General features: G+C 38.3%; 1 protein-coding gene across 3 annotated transcripts in view; it reads left to right on the top strand.

Moving 5' to 3' along the window:
• Positions 1-20,477, top strand: part of LOC121385246 (LIM and SH3 domain protein 1-like) — a 114,930-nt gene that overhangs the window by 381 nt on the left and 94,072 nt on the right. The gene's annotated exons all lie outside the window — the stretch shown is intronic.

Raw genomic sequence — 20,477 nt, 5'->3', positions numbered from 1 at the left:
GTCATTCATTATTGATAACCCCGCGAAAAAAATCTTCCAAACGAACCATGGGCCAGGCCCTCCGCACATTTCGTCCACATTTGCCCATTTGATACAAAGTTAAGCCACAGAGTGACATATTAGTATATAATCTACTAGTCTGAAGTAACAGAGAAAATGTGGTCTTTCTACATCGAATATTGTTACATAGCCTACCCTTATATATAGCTGGTATTCAAAGTTTGTGGCACCATGTTTCTCAACCGAAATAGTGCCACAAATGGACACACTTGTAAGCAAAACATGTATAACCTTCCATACTCACTAAATCCTGATTGAAGTACTTGCATCATTATTAACCCTTTTGTAAAGTGACGGCATTTAGCGTGCCGCTAATTAATTAATGTCATGGATGTGACGGTGGGGGACCAGACAACTCGGCCCGGGGGACAACTTGGCCCAGACAGTGCTATTACTATACCTACTATAGCTGCCACTGTCTGTTGCATAAACACCCCCAGTAGTATAATGTACATATGCCATGACGTAATCAGTTTATATATGACGTATAAGTGTATAGAATCTCTACACTTATTAGATGTACTCCTGTTATAACTATAAGTGAGGGATTTAACACAAACAATAGTAATGGGGGTCTTTTTCATTTTGACAAGTTTGCTAATCAAGGTGTCGGTAAGTAGGTCTATTGTGTCTAAAATATACATGCAGTATCCTAACTGATCAATGCCATTATACCTTTAGTTGGATCACGTTTTAGTGCATTTATTATTATAAGATTAAACTTACATGTCAATGACGAGTACAAGCGCTACAAGAAGAAACCCGAAAGAAAGAAAGAAAGAAGTGTTTTATTTAACGACACACTCAATACATTTTATTTACAGTTATATGGCGTCAGACATATGGTTAAAGACAACACAGATTTTTTTATAGGAAACCCGCTGTCGCCACATAGGCTACTCTTTTACGACAGGCAGCAAGGGATCTTTCATTTGCGCTTCCCATCAGAAGAAACCCGATACCCGTAACTGAAAGCAGGTCACAATCTTTCAGATAGTAGGGACCGCGGACACTTTTTAAATATGACAAGAATGATATTGATTGTTTTTTTTGTGTTTTTTTATATTAGCCCTGACCCCCCCCCCCAAAAAAAAAATTGTAATCAGGGTAGGTAACTCTGTTTTGCAAAATTTAAAAAAAACCCAAAAAGTTTGGCACACTCAAAATTGTAGGAATGTATTCATTATTTTCAAATAAAACACCTTCAGTACCATTAATATAATCAGTATAATCGACTAATGCCCATCCACCCCCAAAAAGGGTTCAACATAAGAAAACGGCCATTTTTTTTGCATAAGCATATATCATACAACATGTGGAATGTAAATAAAATTCATTTGTGCATTACAAATGAACATTACCATCATCGTCATGTGCTACATGTAACTCCTCATTCGTTACCTGCATTATCACAGCATTCAATTGTACAGAGTAAAGAGCATCAGTCGGCCATGGAAAAAGTGATATACAGGTCAATGGTCAATATGTAAGAGGACAAAATGTGTACCATTAATGTTGTATCTCTGTCAAAATGTCAACTTGTGTGTGTGTGTTATATGAGAGATAGAGAGAACTGATAAGTGAGACAGTGAAAGAGGAAAAGAAAGACAAAGCAAGAGAGATAAGAGATGTATGTGTTAGGTTTTGGGAAATTTGAGTTTCTTCATAATTACAAAATTTGGAATAATTGGAGAATTCTTCATTGTTGTTTGTATGGCTTATTAGCCAGTCTGTCTTTGATTTTTAAAAAATAAGTTAGTGGCATTAAAAAACTAAATTACATCACCCATGCTGTGTTATTGAGACAATTATATACACATTTAGTGCTGTCGTTGTCAAAGGTGTGCAAACAGTGGTTTAATTGATGAAACACAAAGTCGTAGAATACATGGTTAGGATTTTAAAGTTTTTTTTACACATTAAGTATAATGTCAAAGTTGACACTTTTACCTGGGTACCACTTTAATTGATTACAGCCAGTGCTCCACAACTGGTGTAACAAAGGCTGTGGTGTGTACTATCATGTCGGTGGGATGGTGCATATAAAAGATCCCTTGATGCTAATCGAAAAAGAATAGCCCATGAAGTGGCGACAGCGGGTTTCCTCTCACAATATCTGTGTGGTTCTTAACCAAATGTCTGACACCATATAACCGTAAATAAAGTGTGTTGAGTGCGTCGTTAAATAAAACATTTCCTTCCTTCCTTCCACTTCAATAGTTGATATTTTGACTTTACATTTTTTCCAGTGACATTTTGTCCTACATCCGTTAATTATAAAGATGTGGTTATATTGATTATTTTTATGTGATTCCCTAACAACAGATGTGTCAGGGCCACAATAAATGTATTCATAATAACAAATCATTGAAAATGTAAACAAATATCCGCCATCTTGGATTGTAGTAAACAGACAAACAGGAAGTTGTTGTTAACGGGCGATCACAGTTATACAATAAATCAAAACATCTAAATTTTGTCATGTACTGCAAGAGTAATAAATTAAATATAATTACCTCACAAAAATAAATACTTGCAAATAACGACAACACCACTATTTTTCAATAATTAAATGCGATATCGCTACTTTTTCACTTTGCCAATTATAAAACATAAAGTGGCAAGTAACACGAGTTCTATATTTGTTATAAAGTTTTATTAAAGTATTTTATACCTGTTACAAGTACTAGTATTCTTCCAATATTAAACAATAAATGTTTTATAGACGTTAACTAACATGTGTTTTTCAAACCTTGCATTCGGCAATGGTGTAACGGATGTGAGTGGCGCTACCAGTCTTCCGGTGCGGTCTCTACAGATAGGCGCATCAGGTTTCTTCCTGTAGTGTTTGTACTAGTTAATATCATATACGTTTTATACTATAAGTGAACTAAAACATGATCCAACTAACGATCTGTGGCATCAGATATAGGAAACTGTGTATTTTAGACACAGTAAACCTATTTACCAACCCCTTAGTCGGCGAAGTTGACAATTACAACATAAAACCGGTCAGACCTAGAAATCGTCCCCACTATGAAATATATCCAGTGAAATTATAAATTACTTATGAACTCTTAATTTGTTTGCTTTACATGTGCATACTGTAGTTTAAGAAAAAACAAACTTTAGATACATAATTTCACTCTGTTTATGAACTACATACAATGATACATATAAAGAAATTAGATGATAATAGCGTGCCATATAACAACGTAGATAAAGTAACCCTGTTTCATGACGTCATAAGGCTCAGTCCACGATGTCATTCGAGCACAGACACAAAAAGGTTAACAAAATAAATCTTCCAACAACAATTTTTTTTTTTACCCACCATTTTAAATTTGCTGGAGGGAAGCAACTCGCCCTGCACATTAAAAAAAGTACAGACTTAATGTGCACCCTGCACTAGTATTCTACATCAAAATACATGGCATTTATGTCGAGGCTTAGTGCAGGGCGCACATTAAGTCAATACTTTTCTTAATGTGCAGGGTGAGTTGCTTCCCTTTATTTAGCAAATTTAAAATGGCGGGGAAAGTTTTGAAGGTTGTCGCTGGAAGACTTATTTTGTTAATAATGACGCAAGCTTGTACTTCAATCAGGGTTTAGTGAGTACGGTAGGTTATACATTTTTGGTTTGTGTGTCCATTTGTTGCACTATTTCAGTTGAGAAACAGTTAAAACATGGTGCCACAAGTTTTGTGTATCCAGCTTTATAGTAATGTACGGTAACAATTTCAGAACATAGAAAGAACCACACTTTCTAAACCGTGGTACATGTATAAAAGTCCCTTGCTGGTCATCATATATAGTAGGTCATGTACATTAAGCAGTAGGTTTCGAACATAGAAAGAACCACACTTTGTATGTCCTTTCCATATGTACCAATGCCGTGGTTAAAAAACTCCCTTAAATGGTAATCAATCATTGCGCGTAGGGGGAACATTTTGTTTTCATTACAGCATTAGCTTTCCTAGTCAATTGTTCCAGTGTGCAATTTTGGTCCTTAACCATAAGTGTCATAAGGTTTCCGTAGTTTAAAGATCTTGATATCCCACCATAAAAGCCCTGTCCCTCCTGTAGAACAGAAGACACACTAAATGTTTTGCATGAAATCATGGAAAAGATTGCTATTCAAGATTGTGGTTTCCTATGATTTTGATATATATGTATGACATTTCGATGAATCAGTGTACTTTGTCACTATGGCAGCAATTTTTATAGAAAAAACTAATAATGCTGTCAAAATTATTCATATATGATCCACTGCAGTAATAATATGCTAAAACATGACATCTCCGTGATTTGGTCATTTTGATTTGACGAATACAGTCTGCTAATACACAAACCATTTCACAACATGATTTGTCAGACAAATAGGCTTTCCCTAAATCAACGTCATTAAACTCCCTTTCAAATTGTGCAAAGCGTTCATAGTCTTTAAATGGCTTATTGTTGATAGCAATGAAATTAGTTACTTTGTTTGAAAAGCCATAATTTTAAAAATAATTTTCTGGTATCGTTGATTGGCATTGAAGTCGCGTCACAGGAATCGGAAATTGACACATGTATATGTTTCGATTGCTCGGCCTGTTTGTGGAGAATTACATCTTTATGAATGTTTGATTTCGTAATGTGATCAACGGCATTGCATTTCTTTATCACAGTAGTTCCTGTCACCTATTTTTTCACCTGGGCAGTGACAGTTCCAGAATTCAAGATCGGGGGGGCGGGAGGTAGCCCAGTGAAAAAGTGCTCGCTTGTTGCGCGGTCAGTCTAGGATCGATCCCATAAATTAAATGTGTTGAGTGCATCGTTAAATAAAACATTTCCTTCCTTTCGAGACCATCGATAACATGACTCATTGCAGTATACGTTGCAATATAGATTCACTACTTAAAGTACTTTCTTGCCACTTTCATAGCCAATACAGTCTAGTTTCCACCTATCTGCTGTTGTTTTCTTAACACCCATGCCCTCTGTTGGTTCCGGTGAACATGTGTCGAAAATCAACAAACACATTTTTCGTCTGCTGATCTTGAAGAACTGTTTCCATAGTGTCATTCTTGTAAAACTTTACTTTCGTAAGCTTGTATACCGAAATAAGTCGATTTATATTAAATGAAAACAATTGAGCCACACTCGATTATAAATGCTTTTTTGTGCGATCTGTAATCAGAGTTCAGAGTAAACTGCCTACAGATTTTTTTACCTGAAATGCTGCTGTAATTCAATTTTGCAATAATAATAATAATAATAATAATAACTTTATTTAATGAGAGTGACAGATTTAGCACAAGCTAATCTTCTACTTGGCCCTCAATAGGTTTGGCATTGGAATTTCGAGGGCTGTGTACCCTAGTCATTTTGTACCGAAGTCATTTTGGGTACCCTAGTCCTATATAGCAAGTGAATCGAATCAAAAAATAACAAGGACCAAAACAGTATGGTATTTCAGATGTAGATTTCACATTTGTTAATTCACACCGGCCTCGGTGGCGTCATGGTAGGCCATATGTCTACAGGCTGGTAGGTACTGGGTTCGGATCCCAGTCGAGGCATGGTATTTTTAATCCAGATACCGACTCCAAACCCTGAGTGAGTGCTCCGCAAGGCTCAGTGGTTAGGTGTAAACCACTTGCACCGACCAGTGATCCATAACTGGTTCAACAAAGGCCATGGTTTGTGCTATCCTGCCTGTGGGAAGCGCAAATAAAAGATCCCTTGCTGCCTGTCGTAAAAAGAGTAGCCTATGTGGCGACAGCGGGTTTCCTCTAAAAACAGTGTCAGAATGACCATTTGTTTGACGTCCAATAGCCGATGATAAGATAAAAAATCAATGTGCTCTAGCGGCGTTGTTAAATAAAACAAACTTTACTTTTATTGGAGGTTGGATGGGTGTGTTCGAAACCCTAGTGGTATATGACTATGAGCATGTTAAACTAGTTACATGTATGTATCTCTCTCTTTCTTTATGTCAGTCAACATGCCGACATTTGACATATATCGCTGCAGTTGCTTGTATAGACATACATCTACTGTTACCAAACAGCTTAGAGGAAACCATGCGATGTGGGGATCATGTGCACATATTCTGCTAGTGTATGTTTATGACTTTGCTTTATTTGGTTATCATAATTGACCAATAGAAACAAACAGTGGTTGCAGGATAAAAAAATATAACCATAGGTGCAGAAATGGAAAATATTTTACTAGCCCGCCGGACCAGAACCAACTAAAATTTACTAGCCCGGTATTATTGTTCAACAATATTATAATATACTGTAGATCCTGAAATTAATGCGAAAAATGCGAGATCATGTTATTCGCATTAATAATATGACATATTTATTTCTATGTTTTTGTCTATGTGCCCCATATTATTAAAACAAAACAAAGATTAAAATTCTAATATATTTATAACACACAACTGGAAAACAATTCATCGTAGGCAAGACAGACTAATTGTCCACTAGTTCAGCAAGCTGCCAGCTTCGTGTGCCGATTGCAGGGTCTTTGGCCACCCTGTCAATAGCCGACACGATCCATCGCACGTTAATGTGTTTTAGCACACTAATCTTGAGGTCGACGGTTTCTTTGTTTTTACTGTTCAAGTTTGATGCAATTTTGTCAGCATACCAATGGGTAAATTGTTCTTTCATTATGACTTTGTAATCACCATTCACAGATAAAGATACAGTTGTAATAGTACATGTATACATGTTTAACCAGATTTAGCTAAATCTACACATTACCAGTGTTCTCCAACCCCAGTAAGCGGCTTGTACACCCGCCAAGCTGAGAATTTCGGCCGCCAAGCTGAAGATTTTCGTGGACGGGTCCGCCAAGCTCATAAAAAATGCCGCCACGTCGAAAATCAAATTCCGTCAGTTCTATTCACCTATTGCTATATTTAGCCTGTACTTGGACTTGGAGTATATAATAATAATAATAATCTAATTCAACACATTTGTAAGAACGAATCTGATTGGATCCCTGCTAAAAATTTCAGGTAGAAATACGTCAGGTTAAGCAAGGAACAGGGTTGTTTTGTAATGACATAGGTCTAGTTTAATAAAGCCCAGCCCACAAAGTACCACGTGTAGCATAAGCATTTTGGCGCGTGGCCACTGACCTGCCGACCTTTCTCGCTGCATCCAATCTGATGCGGTTGTCAAAGGAGGCGGTGCCACACTGAATTTAAAAATGATTTCCGTATAATGGTGAATTGTGGGCATGTACATAAACAAAATGACATTCATCCTCATTTCTTTTATTTTGACGTCGGCCGATAGATGCACTTTCATCACGGAAACACTGGCGGGCATAGCGGATGGTTGAACCGCTGCTAAAATTAACTTTATAAGCCAGAGGTCAGGTTATCTTTTACCAAAGTAAGCTCCGCTTGGATATTTTGTTGATAAATTAACTGAGTCGTGCTCAAATGCCATTCATCATTGGGTTTTCTTGATTGATGTTTAGATTTTTAAAGCCTCCAGATCTGTTATCAAAATCATGGCAATCGGTAATTAACAAGTTTCATTAGTGTCACTGTGCTCAACAATTGTTAATTACCCCCTGCTAAGGTTTATTTGCATCAGGTTGCTGGCTGGCCGTCCATGAATAATTCGCCCCTATAAATATTATTTCGCAGTCTCTCCTTGTACCATGTGTACGGTACAATGTAGTTAGAATTCGCTCCTCGCCAACTGCTCTAAGAACAACGATGAACGCCCATCAAAATGTCCACGTGTCGAACAAAATTAAAACCGGGCCTCCCCAATATCCAGCAGTGATAAAGCGGGAGTCGTTAATACAAGCGGCACAATCTCAGCGGTGCAACATAGATTGCCTCTCAACAGCTTGGCTCCTCTAATCCAATCAGCGAGTGGTAATTTTTGACAGACAGCCGCCCGTCACTTCATCATTGGCAATTTGCATATTATGATTTTTAGTAAATCTTAGTCCTTGCGAGTAATTGACAAGGGTCCGGGCAAATTTCATGCAGGGGAATTGTCTATTGCTGGCTGTTGGCATGTTGAAAACCATAAATCGAGAATAATATTTTATGCAATGAAAGATGGAAAAATACTATCCCCAGATGCCAGGAAATAGCATCTATATGAGCTTTTATTTTCAAAATTTTCTGAGTGAGATTAGCCCACTGGCCGCACACATTTCATCTTCATAAATCAAGGCTAATATTCGTTCGTCGTATTCAGCCTTGATACATGTAATCAAGATTACTGATATCCACTACTAGCGCCCTCTATTGGAAGAAAATTTGTAACACCGATTATGTCCCGTACACGATGACCAATCACAGCATCGGTAACATGTGACAATCTTGAAAGCAATATCAAAAATTAACCGCCGAAACCTTTTTTTTTAAAGGAGAGGACAATTAAGGCATTTGGCCTGGTATGCATATTGAACGATATATAATGCACATTACTACTTAATATCAATACGTATAATTATATATTTAATTAATAAAACGGTTAAATGTGACGGCTATTATATATAACGGGCGCAGCCATTTTGTACCTTCTCAGTGAGTACGCCCTCTGGTGAGCTGGTGGTTACATAATACATCAGGAATGAGCCTTAGAACTAGAGAAACACAATCTACCTGGTTTTTGCGGGATGATAAATAGTCATGCATTGCAATGTTCTGTAATAATACACATCCCAGTAAGCCAGCAATAAGTATATCAATATATACATATATTATTTTTCAATACAAAATAAAATACCATTGTCAAAGTGGCTACGCAACAAGTCGAAACAATTAACAATGTTTTGTCCATGCATTAACCTACGTACTGAAATGATACACAGAGTGTTTTCTTAGTTAATTGGTCTATGCTGTTAGTCGCTTCTACCTGTGATTCCTAATTGGCAAGTGTGTATTTGATTGGTAACCAGACGAGCCAATTAACTGATGCTGTCTAGACACAAAAATACATACCGGTATTGTGGAATATTACCTGTCGCCCCTAAAATTGTAATGGACATGGTTTATTACGGTAAATAGTTCTGTAAAACTATTGATTAAGTCGACTATTACATCTAAAACCACAGAAGTGACCAATTACGTAGTCCCAAAGAAAAGAAAATTATCACTTGGGTATCGTGGGTTGTCGTTTTTGCTCCAACGTAGCATATCAATAGGCCTAATTTTTCCTTTGGATTATTTAACAGAAAAATACTATAACCCCATTTTGTTCCGTTAATGCAACTTGAAATATATTTAGTTAAATAGTTTATTATATTATTACGTCATTTATGCTGTTTTACAAGTCAGGTTGATCAAGCGCCTTGTCGAAAATTACTGCTTTTGTTTACACTATACATACAGGAGATGGTCAGGAGCTGACGTCACTTCGCCCCAAGCTATCCCACCGGACGTCACAAAAATGAAACAAAATGGCTGCCCCCAGTTAGTAGGAATAATCATGGTTTTTTTATTAACTCTAAAATTACGCATTTTTCATTTGCTAAAATGTCAGTATGTGTTGGTGGTCCGGGTATGCATCTTTTCAACACACAAGGCTCTTGTTTGAGTTGACCCTACATTTAACATATCATGACAAACATGACACGTTTCCACGGACGCTGACGCTGCCATCTTTGTTTACAATAACAAGGGAATCTATAAGGAGCGTTGTGATTCGTTGCAATCAGATCTCATCGCATCCAATGAAATTTAAGCATTTTGTGGCACGATTTCTTGACGACATGTATCAAGGCTGAATACGAGAAACGAATATTAGCCTTGATTTATGAAGATGCACACATTTAGATATGATCATCTAGGCCCTACTACTTCAGCGTGACCGGTGCCGGTGCGGCAGATCATGAGATAGATTATGGTTAACTTTATTTAAATCAACTATTAAATGCCAGAAAAAAAAACACCTTTTGTGACTTGAGATTTACAAAATCCCCCCCCCCCCCTCCATCTCATGGACTTCGTCCACTCGTTTGTGAGGACCAAGGCCTCACATGTCCGCCAACCTGGTCGCATAAAAGTTGGAGAACACTGCATTACTTAAATGATTGCTAAAAACATATGCTTTGAGTTGATCTGACCAAAAACACAAGGGACTAAACAAGGTAATTGATGTATACACAGACATGTTAGTGAGTTGATCTCATTGACGAGACCTTTAACTCGGATTTAACCGAAAAGTACAGAAGACCCGTGTTAGAAAAGTAATATTTCAAAGGGAGGCCACTTGCATTAATTTCATGTCACATTTTAGTCTGCCCACCGTCACTCACATTAATTTAGGGATGTGTTTATTTCAGGATCTACAATACTCTTGTCTTCACTTCAAATGAATTTTTTTTCTCTTTTTTTAATAAAAAAAAATTAAGGACACTTGGTAAGTGATCAACATCATGTAGTAAACAAAAACAAGACCCAAACCTTGACTGACAAATCAATAAATGTTTTTCACATTTCTCTTATATAGATTTACAAAATTCAAGTGACATCACTGTATATCAGTTAAAAGGTTTTATTTATGTTTAACGACACCACTAGAGCACATTGATTTATTATCATTGGCTACTGGATGTCAAACATTTGGTAATTCTGACGTAGGACTTCTTAGAGAGGAAACCCACTACTTTTTTACTCGTAGCAATTAAGGGATCTTTTATAGTCACTTTACCACAAACAGGACAGCACATACCATGGCCTTCAATATATTAATTATGGTGCACTGGTTGGGATGGGGAAAGACCTAATCAGAGAATGAGTCAACTGAGGTGATTCGATCCTGTGACCACACACACCTCAGGCGAGCACTCTTCCGACTGAGTTGGATCCTGCCCCTCACTGTGTATCACTACATGTGTGTGTATAAATCATCCTTCCTATTGGTGTTACAAGGGAACATCTGGCGCCCTGTGGTCTCTCCAGTCAACACACTTTATAAGGCAACGTTTTCACAGCCTCACCAGTTGTTGACTCTGCCAGTGTCTAGCTTGGCAAATAAAGAAATTATCTGCCAACCTGATGACAGTCTGTAGATATACTGTGTACACGAACTCACCCCAGCCGGGTGGATTGGGTGGCTACCTTTTTCTGTAGCCAGTGTAATGGGTATCACTTACAATGAACACTTCCTGGTACGTGTATGAATATTTTAAAACAAACTGTAGCTCGTAAAGAACATTGAGGCTGTTCATATGTGACATCCTGGTAGATCCCGATACCGAGTACAAGTTACTGAGGAAAGAGAAGCAGTATTTGTTTAATGACACCCCAGCACATTTTTTACTACACACAGAACTGGAAATAGTGGCCAGCAAAAAGGAGGCTATTTTTTAGACATAGGTGAAATAGAAATTCTCCTGCTAAAACCACAAACAAAATCGCTGGTCTAGAAAGAAGTTTGTTTTGTTTAACGACACCACTAGAGCACATTGCTTTATTAATCATCGGCTTTTGTTTTGGATGTCAAACATTTGGTAATTCTGACATATAGTCTTATAGAGGAAACCCGCTGAATTTTTCCATTAGTAACAAGGGATCTTTTATATGCACCATCCCACAGACAGGATATAGCACATACCACGACCTTTGATATACCAGTCGTGGTGCACTGAATGGAACGGGAAGTAGCCCAATGGGCCTACCGACGGGGATCAATCCTAGACCGACAGTGCGTTGAGCGAGCGCTTTACCACTGGGCTACGTCACACGTTACCTTGATCACCTGCTATGTGTATAAAATGTACTGTAACTTGTGTTTCTGCTATACTTTAATTCCGTAATTATGATCTAAATAATGTCTCAGAAGTCCTGTTATTTCACACACTGCCCCAAACCCTCTCCTCACCCGGTACTGGCGTATTTCCAGCAGGCCATATTTCTTTTCTCAGCACAACATACGTGAACATGTATTTCGAGAGAATATGAATGTTATTTACCCCCCCCCCCCCCCAAAAAAAAAAACCCCAACCCAATGGTACAAAGCATTAAATATCAAATTGACAATTGATCCTACATATGCATGGGTAATATGGTAATATTATCTTTAAATATATATATATATATATATATATATATATATATATATAATACACACAGCATGGAAAGGGCACAGAAGCACACCAGGTTGGACATCACATCATGTTTCTTGCACAACAGTTTGTAACGAGGGCAATTACAGAACTTGCTGCCGGTGTTGTAACATTTGAACCCTGTTTTTGTCAGTGTAGTAAAGGGCATGATGTAGCCCAGTGGTAAAGCACTTGGTTTGATGTGCAGTCGATTTGGGATCGATTCCTGTTGGTAGGCTCATTAGGCTAATTTTGGTTCCAGCCAGTGCACCATGACTGGTATATCTATATCAAAGTTGTACTACCCTGTCTGTGGGATGGTGCATATAAAAGATCCCTTGCTACTAATGGCAAAGAAACTGGCTGAGGCTGGTACCTGTGCCCAGGACAGGCGTGCGTTTTCTCAGAGAGCTAAGACTATGTTATAATGTACCATAACAGCTGATAATTAATAAATGAATGTGCTCTAGTGGTGGTGTTAAACAAAACAAACTTTACAGATGTTGTCAGTGTAGTAAATTACACACACATCCACTGTACACACTGCGATGACAAAACGGAGGCAGTCCGTAAGGTCGCAGGTTTGTCAGGTTTATTGTACAATGAACGGAACTACCTGTACTCTCTGTACATACATGTATCTCTCTACGTGACTCTTGTTACTCAATTCAGCCAAGTTTGTTTTTTTAAGTTCTCGGAATTGCTGCCGGCACGAAGTGAATGCGAACTATGTTACATTTACAAATATAAGTCCACTGTTTAGTTAGTTACTAAGAGTAGAACATACCAGCAGGATGTGCATTGTCTTCGAAAGTATCGGAAGCTGTCGGAGGAAAGGAATGTTTGTTACATCCCAGCATTTTACCTACACAACCAGGCTACAGATTTTCGTAATTATCTTAGTGCTGTGATATTGTAAAACTGCCATAACTTACGATGGTTTTACTATATCGTAGTGCTAAGATAGTTTAGAAAATCTGGGCCCAGGACTAACTTTGGCACGCGCCAGTTACAAATTCAAAAACAATTGGCAAATTTTGTTTCATTTTGGCGAAATAATTGCATGAAATAATTACCAAATGTTTGACATCCAATTTAGCTGATGATTAATTAATCAGTCTGCTCTAGTGGTGTCGTGAAACAAAACAAACTTTTAATGAAACCCCAGCACATTGTCAAAACAGCATATTATTATATAATATATATTAGGAAAAGAAAGGAATGTTTAATGACGGCCCAGCATAAATATTATTTAATCACCGGCGATATCTCGAAAGACAACTGATGTTTAAATAACTGCGACTCCCCTGTACATGGTTTCAACAGCAACTGCTAGTATTAGGAAAGGAAAGGAATGCTTATTTGATGAAACCTGAGCGGTACATGCAGTATGCTGGCAACTACATTTACGTCTGGTATGAAGAAGGGAAAAGAATTGTAGATGTGGAATTCTACCATGGTGTCAGTGGAGACTGGAATTCCAATTTCTGCAAGCAAGCCTCGAGTGGGAAGCAGGCAGTAGTTGGGAAGCAAGTGCTAGCAAGCGAGAACCGTGCTGGCAATGATCGAGTCTGGGAATTTAGACTTCTTATTACTGGAGTCGTGTAGTGTAACCTTCTTTTTTAACAACACTGGGAAGACCTAGCTCAGTAGGTAGAGCACTCGTCTGGTGTGCTTGCTGTGATTTAAGAGGTATCTGGTTTAGAGAGGTTCTTCTCTTCACAGATATTTAAAAAGGGACTATGAAAAACGTCTGGGTTTTGGGGGAATTCAGGTTTACAGAGGGTCCGGTTTTGAGAGGTTCCACTGTATATATACAAGCGGATAAGGGTGGTGCTATTGTTATCATGAATACTGCTGAATACAAACAAATGGCTCTTTCCATAATTGAAGATCAGAATAATTACATAGAAATTACAGAGGTAAAATCAAACAATTTTAAACAACTTAAAACATTTATAAAACGATTTGAGGGAGAATTGACCGAAAAGGAATTTGATTATTTAACAAATTTTGAATGTAAGGAGAGTAATTTTTATGGCCTTCCTAAAGTACATAAGAGCCAGATTATTAATTCTATGTGCAGAGAAGCACAGAAAAGTTATGTAGAATTATTGCATCCTAATGACTTACAGTTACGACCAATTGTAGCCGGCCCAGTGTGTGCAACCCACAGACTGAGCAATTTCATTGATATATTGTTGAAACCATTTTTATTAAAAGTAACCAGTTATACAAGAGACACTATGGATTTCATCAACAACCTGCCAGAAAAGACAACGGAAGAAAGCGTACTGGTAACATTTGATGGAATAAAACTATATTCTAGCATACCACATGACCTTGGAATCACCGCAATGTCATACTGGTTAACCAAATATCCCCAACTTTTGCCAGAATGAATTTCGAAGTCTTTAATTGTAGAAAGCATAAAATATATATTGGAAAACAATATATTTTACTTTGATGGGAAACACTACAAACAGATTAAAGGGACGGCAATGGGTACCAAAATGGCACCAAGCTATGCCACACTGACTTTAGGTTACCTAGAACAAATATTAGAAACTAAAATTACAAATATATTTGGATCAGACTTTCAGCTATATTTCAAGAAGAACTGGAAACGTTTTCTTGATGATTGTTTCATACTGTGGCCTTTGTCCAAACACTGTTTGGAATTATTTCACGAGTTACTTAACACACTGAATAGTAACATAAACTTTACTATGGAAACAGACGCAAAGAAAATTCCTTTTCTAGACACTTCAGTAATCAAATGTGGACGCATAATAGAAACTGATATATTTTACAAACCAACTGATAGCAAACAGTACCTTTCTTTCTCATCCTGTCATCCGAGTCATACGAGAAGAAGTATACCATATAACCTAGCACGGCGTATCTGTATGATTGTGTCAAATATACAAACATGTGACCAACGTCTCCGGGAACTCAACATGTATCTTAAAACGCGAGGTTATCCAAAACAGCTAATATCAGATAGTATCGAAAAGGCGGTAGTATTAGATAGAAAATATCTTTTAAAACCAAAACAAATCGTTTCAGCGAAAAGGCCGCTGGCATTTGTATCCACCCATAACCCGCAGAACCCCGATATATATATAAAAAGATCTCGTCAGAATTGCACATTTTAAAACAAAATGAAAAAATGTCATCCATACTAGACTCTATTTCAATTATAAATAGTAAGAGACAAAGCAAAAACTTGAAACAGATACTGACAAAAGCACGATTTGAATCTACAACAGTAGAACATAAATGCAGTGTCAAAAAGTGTAACCGAAGTAACTGTGGTACATGCCAACATATTTTAGAAGGCACACTTATAGAATTCAACCACAAAGGTTTATTTTGGGTACACAGGGATATGGATTGTTCCATTAACAATGTTATTTATGTAATTACATGCCACGGTTGCAAAGAACAATACATTGGTCATACCAATCAGCTGAGAGCCAGAGTACGCGTACACAAACAGCAAATAAAACAACCTGAAACAAGATGCATACCCTTGAGTTCACATTTAAATACATGTGCAGGACAAAAAGATATTAAATTCACCATTTTCCCATTTTATCACATAGATACCAATGATGAAATGAAAAGAAAGACAAAGGAAATGTATTTTATTAGAAAGTTTTGTCCACTTCTTAATGTTCTTCGTTAGATAAAAGCAACAGTGACGTAATTAAATCAATCCCCTTCTACTACAGTAACGTCATAATATGTATGACGTCATATTTAGCAGTTATTTAGCAGATCCTTTCTGAAGATAACATTAAAACATGTAAAAGGATCATTATTTCTTTAAATTGTTTTTTAAAATACAGATATACTGTACACTTGTTTTCTTTTATCATTTTTATTTATATATATATATATACATATATACATATACATATACACACACACACACACACACACACACACACACACACACACACACACACACACACACACACACACACACACACACACACACACACACACACACATACATACATGTATGTAAAAGCTGAGTTTCTGCCAGAGGATAGAATCACATATCCTAAAATCTTGGAAATTGAAGGATATATATTTTTAAATTTTTAGAAAAACAATTGTTAACCTTTTGACAAAATTAATTACTCTTATCATTACTGTATGATTTTCTTAATCCTAACCCTAAACTTAACCCACTTTCTTTTTAGGGGAGGTTCCCCATACTGTGGTTGCATTCAATTCCATAGCGCCATACCCAAAATTTCTTTCTGGCGTCAGAAATGAAGGGGGGAGGGGGGCAGTGGGCACTGGCTCTCCCCAACTCTGAAACTGGGGACCACAATATGAACTCGCATTTAGTAAGTGTCCCCTCCAAGTTGCAGCCATCTTCCGATGCCTATTTAACTATATTTACACGTTATAAATTTTACAAATGTAAGTGTAACACGGAAGCCACTGTGGTGATTAAATTTGAAGCATATCTCACACTTATAAGTTATAAGCATGGAGTTGGGGAGAAAATAGTTTTATCATGTGTCATAGCCTGACACTTGAGGCCAGGTTGTTAAGAAGTGACACACCCTTATTGGGTAGCTGGTATGTATAGTCACCATGTTAATAATGGCTGCCATGTGTGTCCAGGCCTGGCCCTGGTGGTGTTAGTGGTGGCTAATTTCAGTCACGCGTGAGAGCTCCTGGAGCTACATATTATATGTATACACATGTACATAGTACATATACACTGTATCTGTCGGGTGAGCCCGGCTGGTGTTCCATTTGCAGGCTACATCCAAATTAGGCACTTGACACAGATTTGTATATATATAGAAAGAAAGAAAGAAATGTTTTATTTAATGATGCACTCGACACATTTTATTTACGGTTATATGGCGTCAGACATATGGTTAAGGACCACACAGATTTTGAGAGGAAACCTGCTGTCGCCACTTCATGAGCTACTCTTTCCGATTAGCAGCAAGGGATCTTTTATTTGCGCTTCCCACAGGCAGGATAGCACAAACCATGGCCTTTGTTGAACCAGTTATGGATCACTGGTCGGTGCAAGTGGTTTACACCTACCCATTGAGCCTTGCGGAGCACTCACTCAGGGTTTGGAGTCAGTATCTGGATTAAAAATCCCATGCCACGACTGGGATCTGAACCCAGTACCTACCAGCCTGTTGAGTTCAGATGCCAAAACCGATAAATCCATTTTATTAATTTTCTGCAAAAGAGGTTTTTTTTTGGTGGTTATTATGAATGTTTTCTATGTAAAAGATATTAAGTCCACAATGGGCGATCTTAAGTTGAAATTTATAAGTAAAGTAAATAAAGTACAGAATTAAAAAACCCAACTTTAACGGGTATAAAAATGAGAACATAATGTAGTGAACTGAGTAACTGATAGCCTCAGAGTAGAAGTAGTTTTTTGGATAAAATGGCATTTATATTTTTCTTTGCGGATGAACTCTTCATATACATGTACAAGTTAAAGTTGGTTTTGTTTAACAACACCACTAGAGAACATTGATTTATTAATTATTGGCTATTGAATATCAAACATATGGTAATTTTGACATAGACACAGATGAAACTCTCTACATTTTTCCATTAGTAGCAAGGGATCTGTTATATGCACCATCCCACAGACAGGATAGCACATACCATGGCCTTTAATATACCAGTTATGGTGCACTGGCTGAAATGAGAAATAGCCAATGGGCCCACCAACATTTTTCCACTAGTAGCAAGGGATTTTTTGTGTGCACCATTGCATAGACAGGATAACGGATACCACTGACTGGAATGAAAAATAGCCCAATGGGCCCACTGATGGGGATTGAACCTAGACTGACTGTGTATCAAGTGAGCGCTTTACCCTGGGGCTATATCTGGCTCCTAGAGGTTGACAGCAGATTCAGCAGTGTATTATTATGATATGAAATCCCAAAATATTGGGGGTGGGATTTACCCCGGAGCTACATCTGGCTCCTAGGGGTTGACAGCAGATTCAGCAGTGTATTATTATGATATGAAATCCCAAAATATTGGGGGCGGGATTTACCCCGGGGCTACATCCGGCTCCTAGGGGTTGACAGCAGATTCAGCAGTGTATTATTATGATATGAAATCCCAAAATATTGGGGGCGGGACGTAGCCCGGTGGAAAAAGCGTTCGCTTGATGCGCAGTTGATCTGGGATCGATCCCCGTCGGTGGGCCCAATGGGCTATTTCTCGCTGCAGCCAGTGCACCACGACTGGTATATCAAAGGCCGTGGTATGTTCTATCCTGTCCGTGCGATGGTGCATATAAAAGATCCCTTGCTGCTAACTGAAAAGAGTAGCCCATGAAATGGCAACAGCAGGTTTCCTCTCTCAATATCTGTGTGGTCCTTAACCATAACCATATGTTTGATGCCATATAAATGTAAATAAAATGTGTTCCTTCCCAAAATATTCATGATTCTAACAGAATCCTAAAAGCAAATCCCCATATTCAGAGCCTACATTGTACCGCTATAGGGTAATTTGGTATATATGTTAGTAAATCTGCTGTATTGCCACATTATTTGCATTTACTCAGAGGGTACGAAGGGTAAAACTATGTACTCTTAAATCTTGAAAATTAATAGATACATTAGTATAATTGCTTTTATAAAATGTAAGAACTGCTGTTTAAAGTTTGTCAGAGTACATGTACGTGAAACACCGTGTCCAATTTTGAAAGAGTTTTAAACGAATAACTATAGTCTACTTATAGTAGGGACGCATAACACGTATCACTGTGGTCTGTTTTGTTTTTATTACGTACCACTGAACTCTTTACTGGCAGAAAGCCTGGGAATTGTGAAACCCACAGGGTGATCACTGACATGTATGGAGTGTACTGTGTGCAGGGCTCGGAATAGGAAGTACAATACCCCCTGCTGTTAGGTTTTTAAAATACAGCATGCCAACAGAAATATCTCCTGGTAGAAAAACATGGCCTGCTGGAAATACATGTAGAACGTACAGCACAGGGTGAGGTAAACATTTGGGATCTAGTGTGTGAACAATTAGGACCTGAGATATAAGCAAACTATGACCTAAATACTAATGTAGCACTTGCAGATGAAATAAAGAGAATTTAACTGGTTACAGTCTGAAGATATCGGCTTTATACTGCGATAGGTGGGATGTAGTCCAGTGGTAAAGCGCTCTCCTGATGATATATCGGCTTTATACTGCGATAGGTGGGACGTAGCCCAGTGGTAAAGCGCTCTCCTGATGATATATCGGCTTTATACTGCGATAGGTGGGACGTAGCCCAGTGGTAAAGCGCTCTCCTGATGATATATCGGCTTTATACTGCGATAGGTGGGACGTTGCCCAGTGGTAAAGCGCTCTCCTGATGATATATCAGCTTTATACTGCGATAGGTGGGACGTAGCCCAGTGATAAAGCGCTCTCCTGATGATATATCGGCTTTATACTGCGATAGGTGGGACGTAGCCCAGTGGTAAAGCGCTCTCCTGATGATATATCGGCTTTATACTGCGATAGGTGGGACGTTGCCCAGTGGTAAAGCGCTCTCCTGATGATATATCGGCTTTATACTGCGATAGGTGGGACGTAGCCCAGTGATAAAGCGCTCTCCTGATGATATATCGGCTTTATACTGCTATAGGTGGGACGTTGCCCAGTGGTAAAGCGCTCTCCTGATGATATACAGGCTTTATACTGCGATAGGTGGGACGTTGCCCAGTGGTAAAGCACTCTCCTGATGATATATCAGCTTTATACTGTGATAGGTGGGACGTAGCCCAGTGGTAAAGCGCTCTCCTGATGATATATCGGCTTTATACTGCGATAGGTGGGACGTAGCCCAGTAGTAAAGCGCTCTCCTGATGATATATCGGCTTTATACTGCGATAGGTGGGACGTAACCCAGTGATGAAGCGCTCTCCTGATGATATACTGGCTTTATACTGCGATAGGTGGGTACGTAGCCCAGTGCTTTATACTGCAATAAAGCGCTCTCTCTGATGATATATCGGCTTTATACTGCAATAGGTGGGACGTAGCCTATGGTAAAGCTCTCTCCTGATGATATACCGGCTTTATACTGCGATAGGTACTGCAAAAGCGCTCTCCTGATGATATATCGGCTTTATACTGCGATAGGTGGGACGTAGCCCAGTGGTAAAGCGCTCTCCTGATGATATACCGGCTTTTGCCCAGTGGTAAAGCGCTCTCCTGACTTTATACTGCGATAGGTGGGACGTAGCCCAGTGGTAAAGCACTCTCCTGATGATATATCAGCTTTATACTGTGATAGGTGGGACGTAGCC

Source organism: Gigantopelta aegis, chromosome 11 (genome assembly GCF_016097555.1).
Source record: "Gigantopelta aegis isolate Gae_Host chromosome 11, Gae_host_genome, whole genome shotgun sequence".
NCBI lineage: Eukaryota > Metazoa > Mollusca > Gastropoda > Neomphalida > Peltospiridae > Gigantopelta > Gigantopelta aegis.
This window is presented reverse-complemented; position numbering and strand designations above follow the sequence as displayed.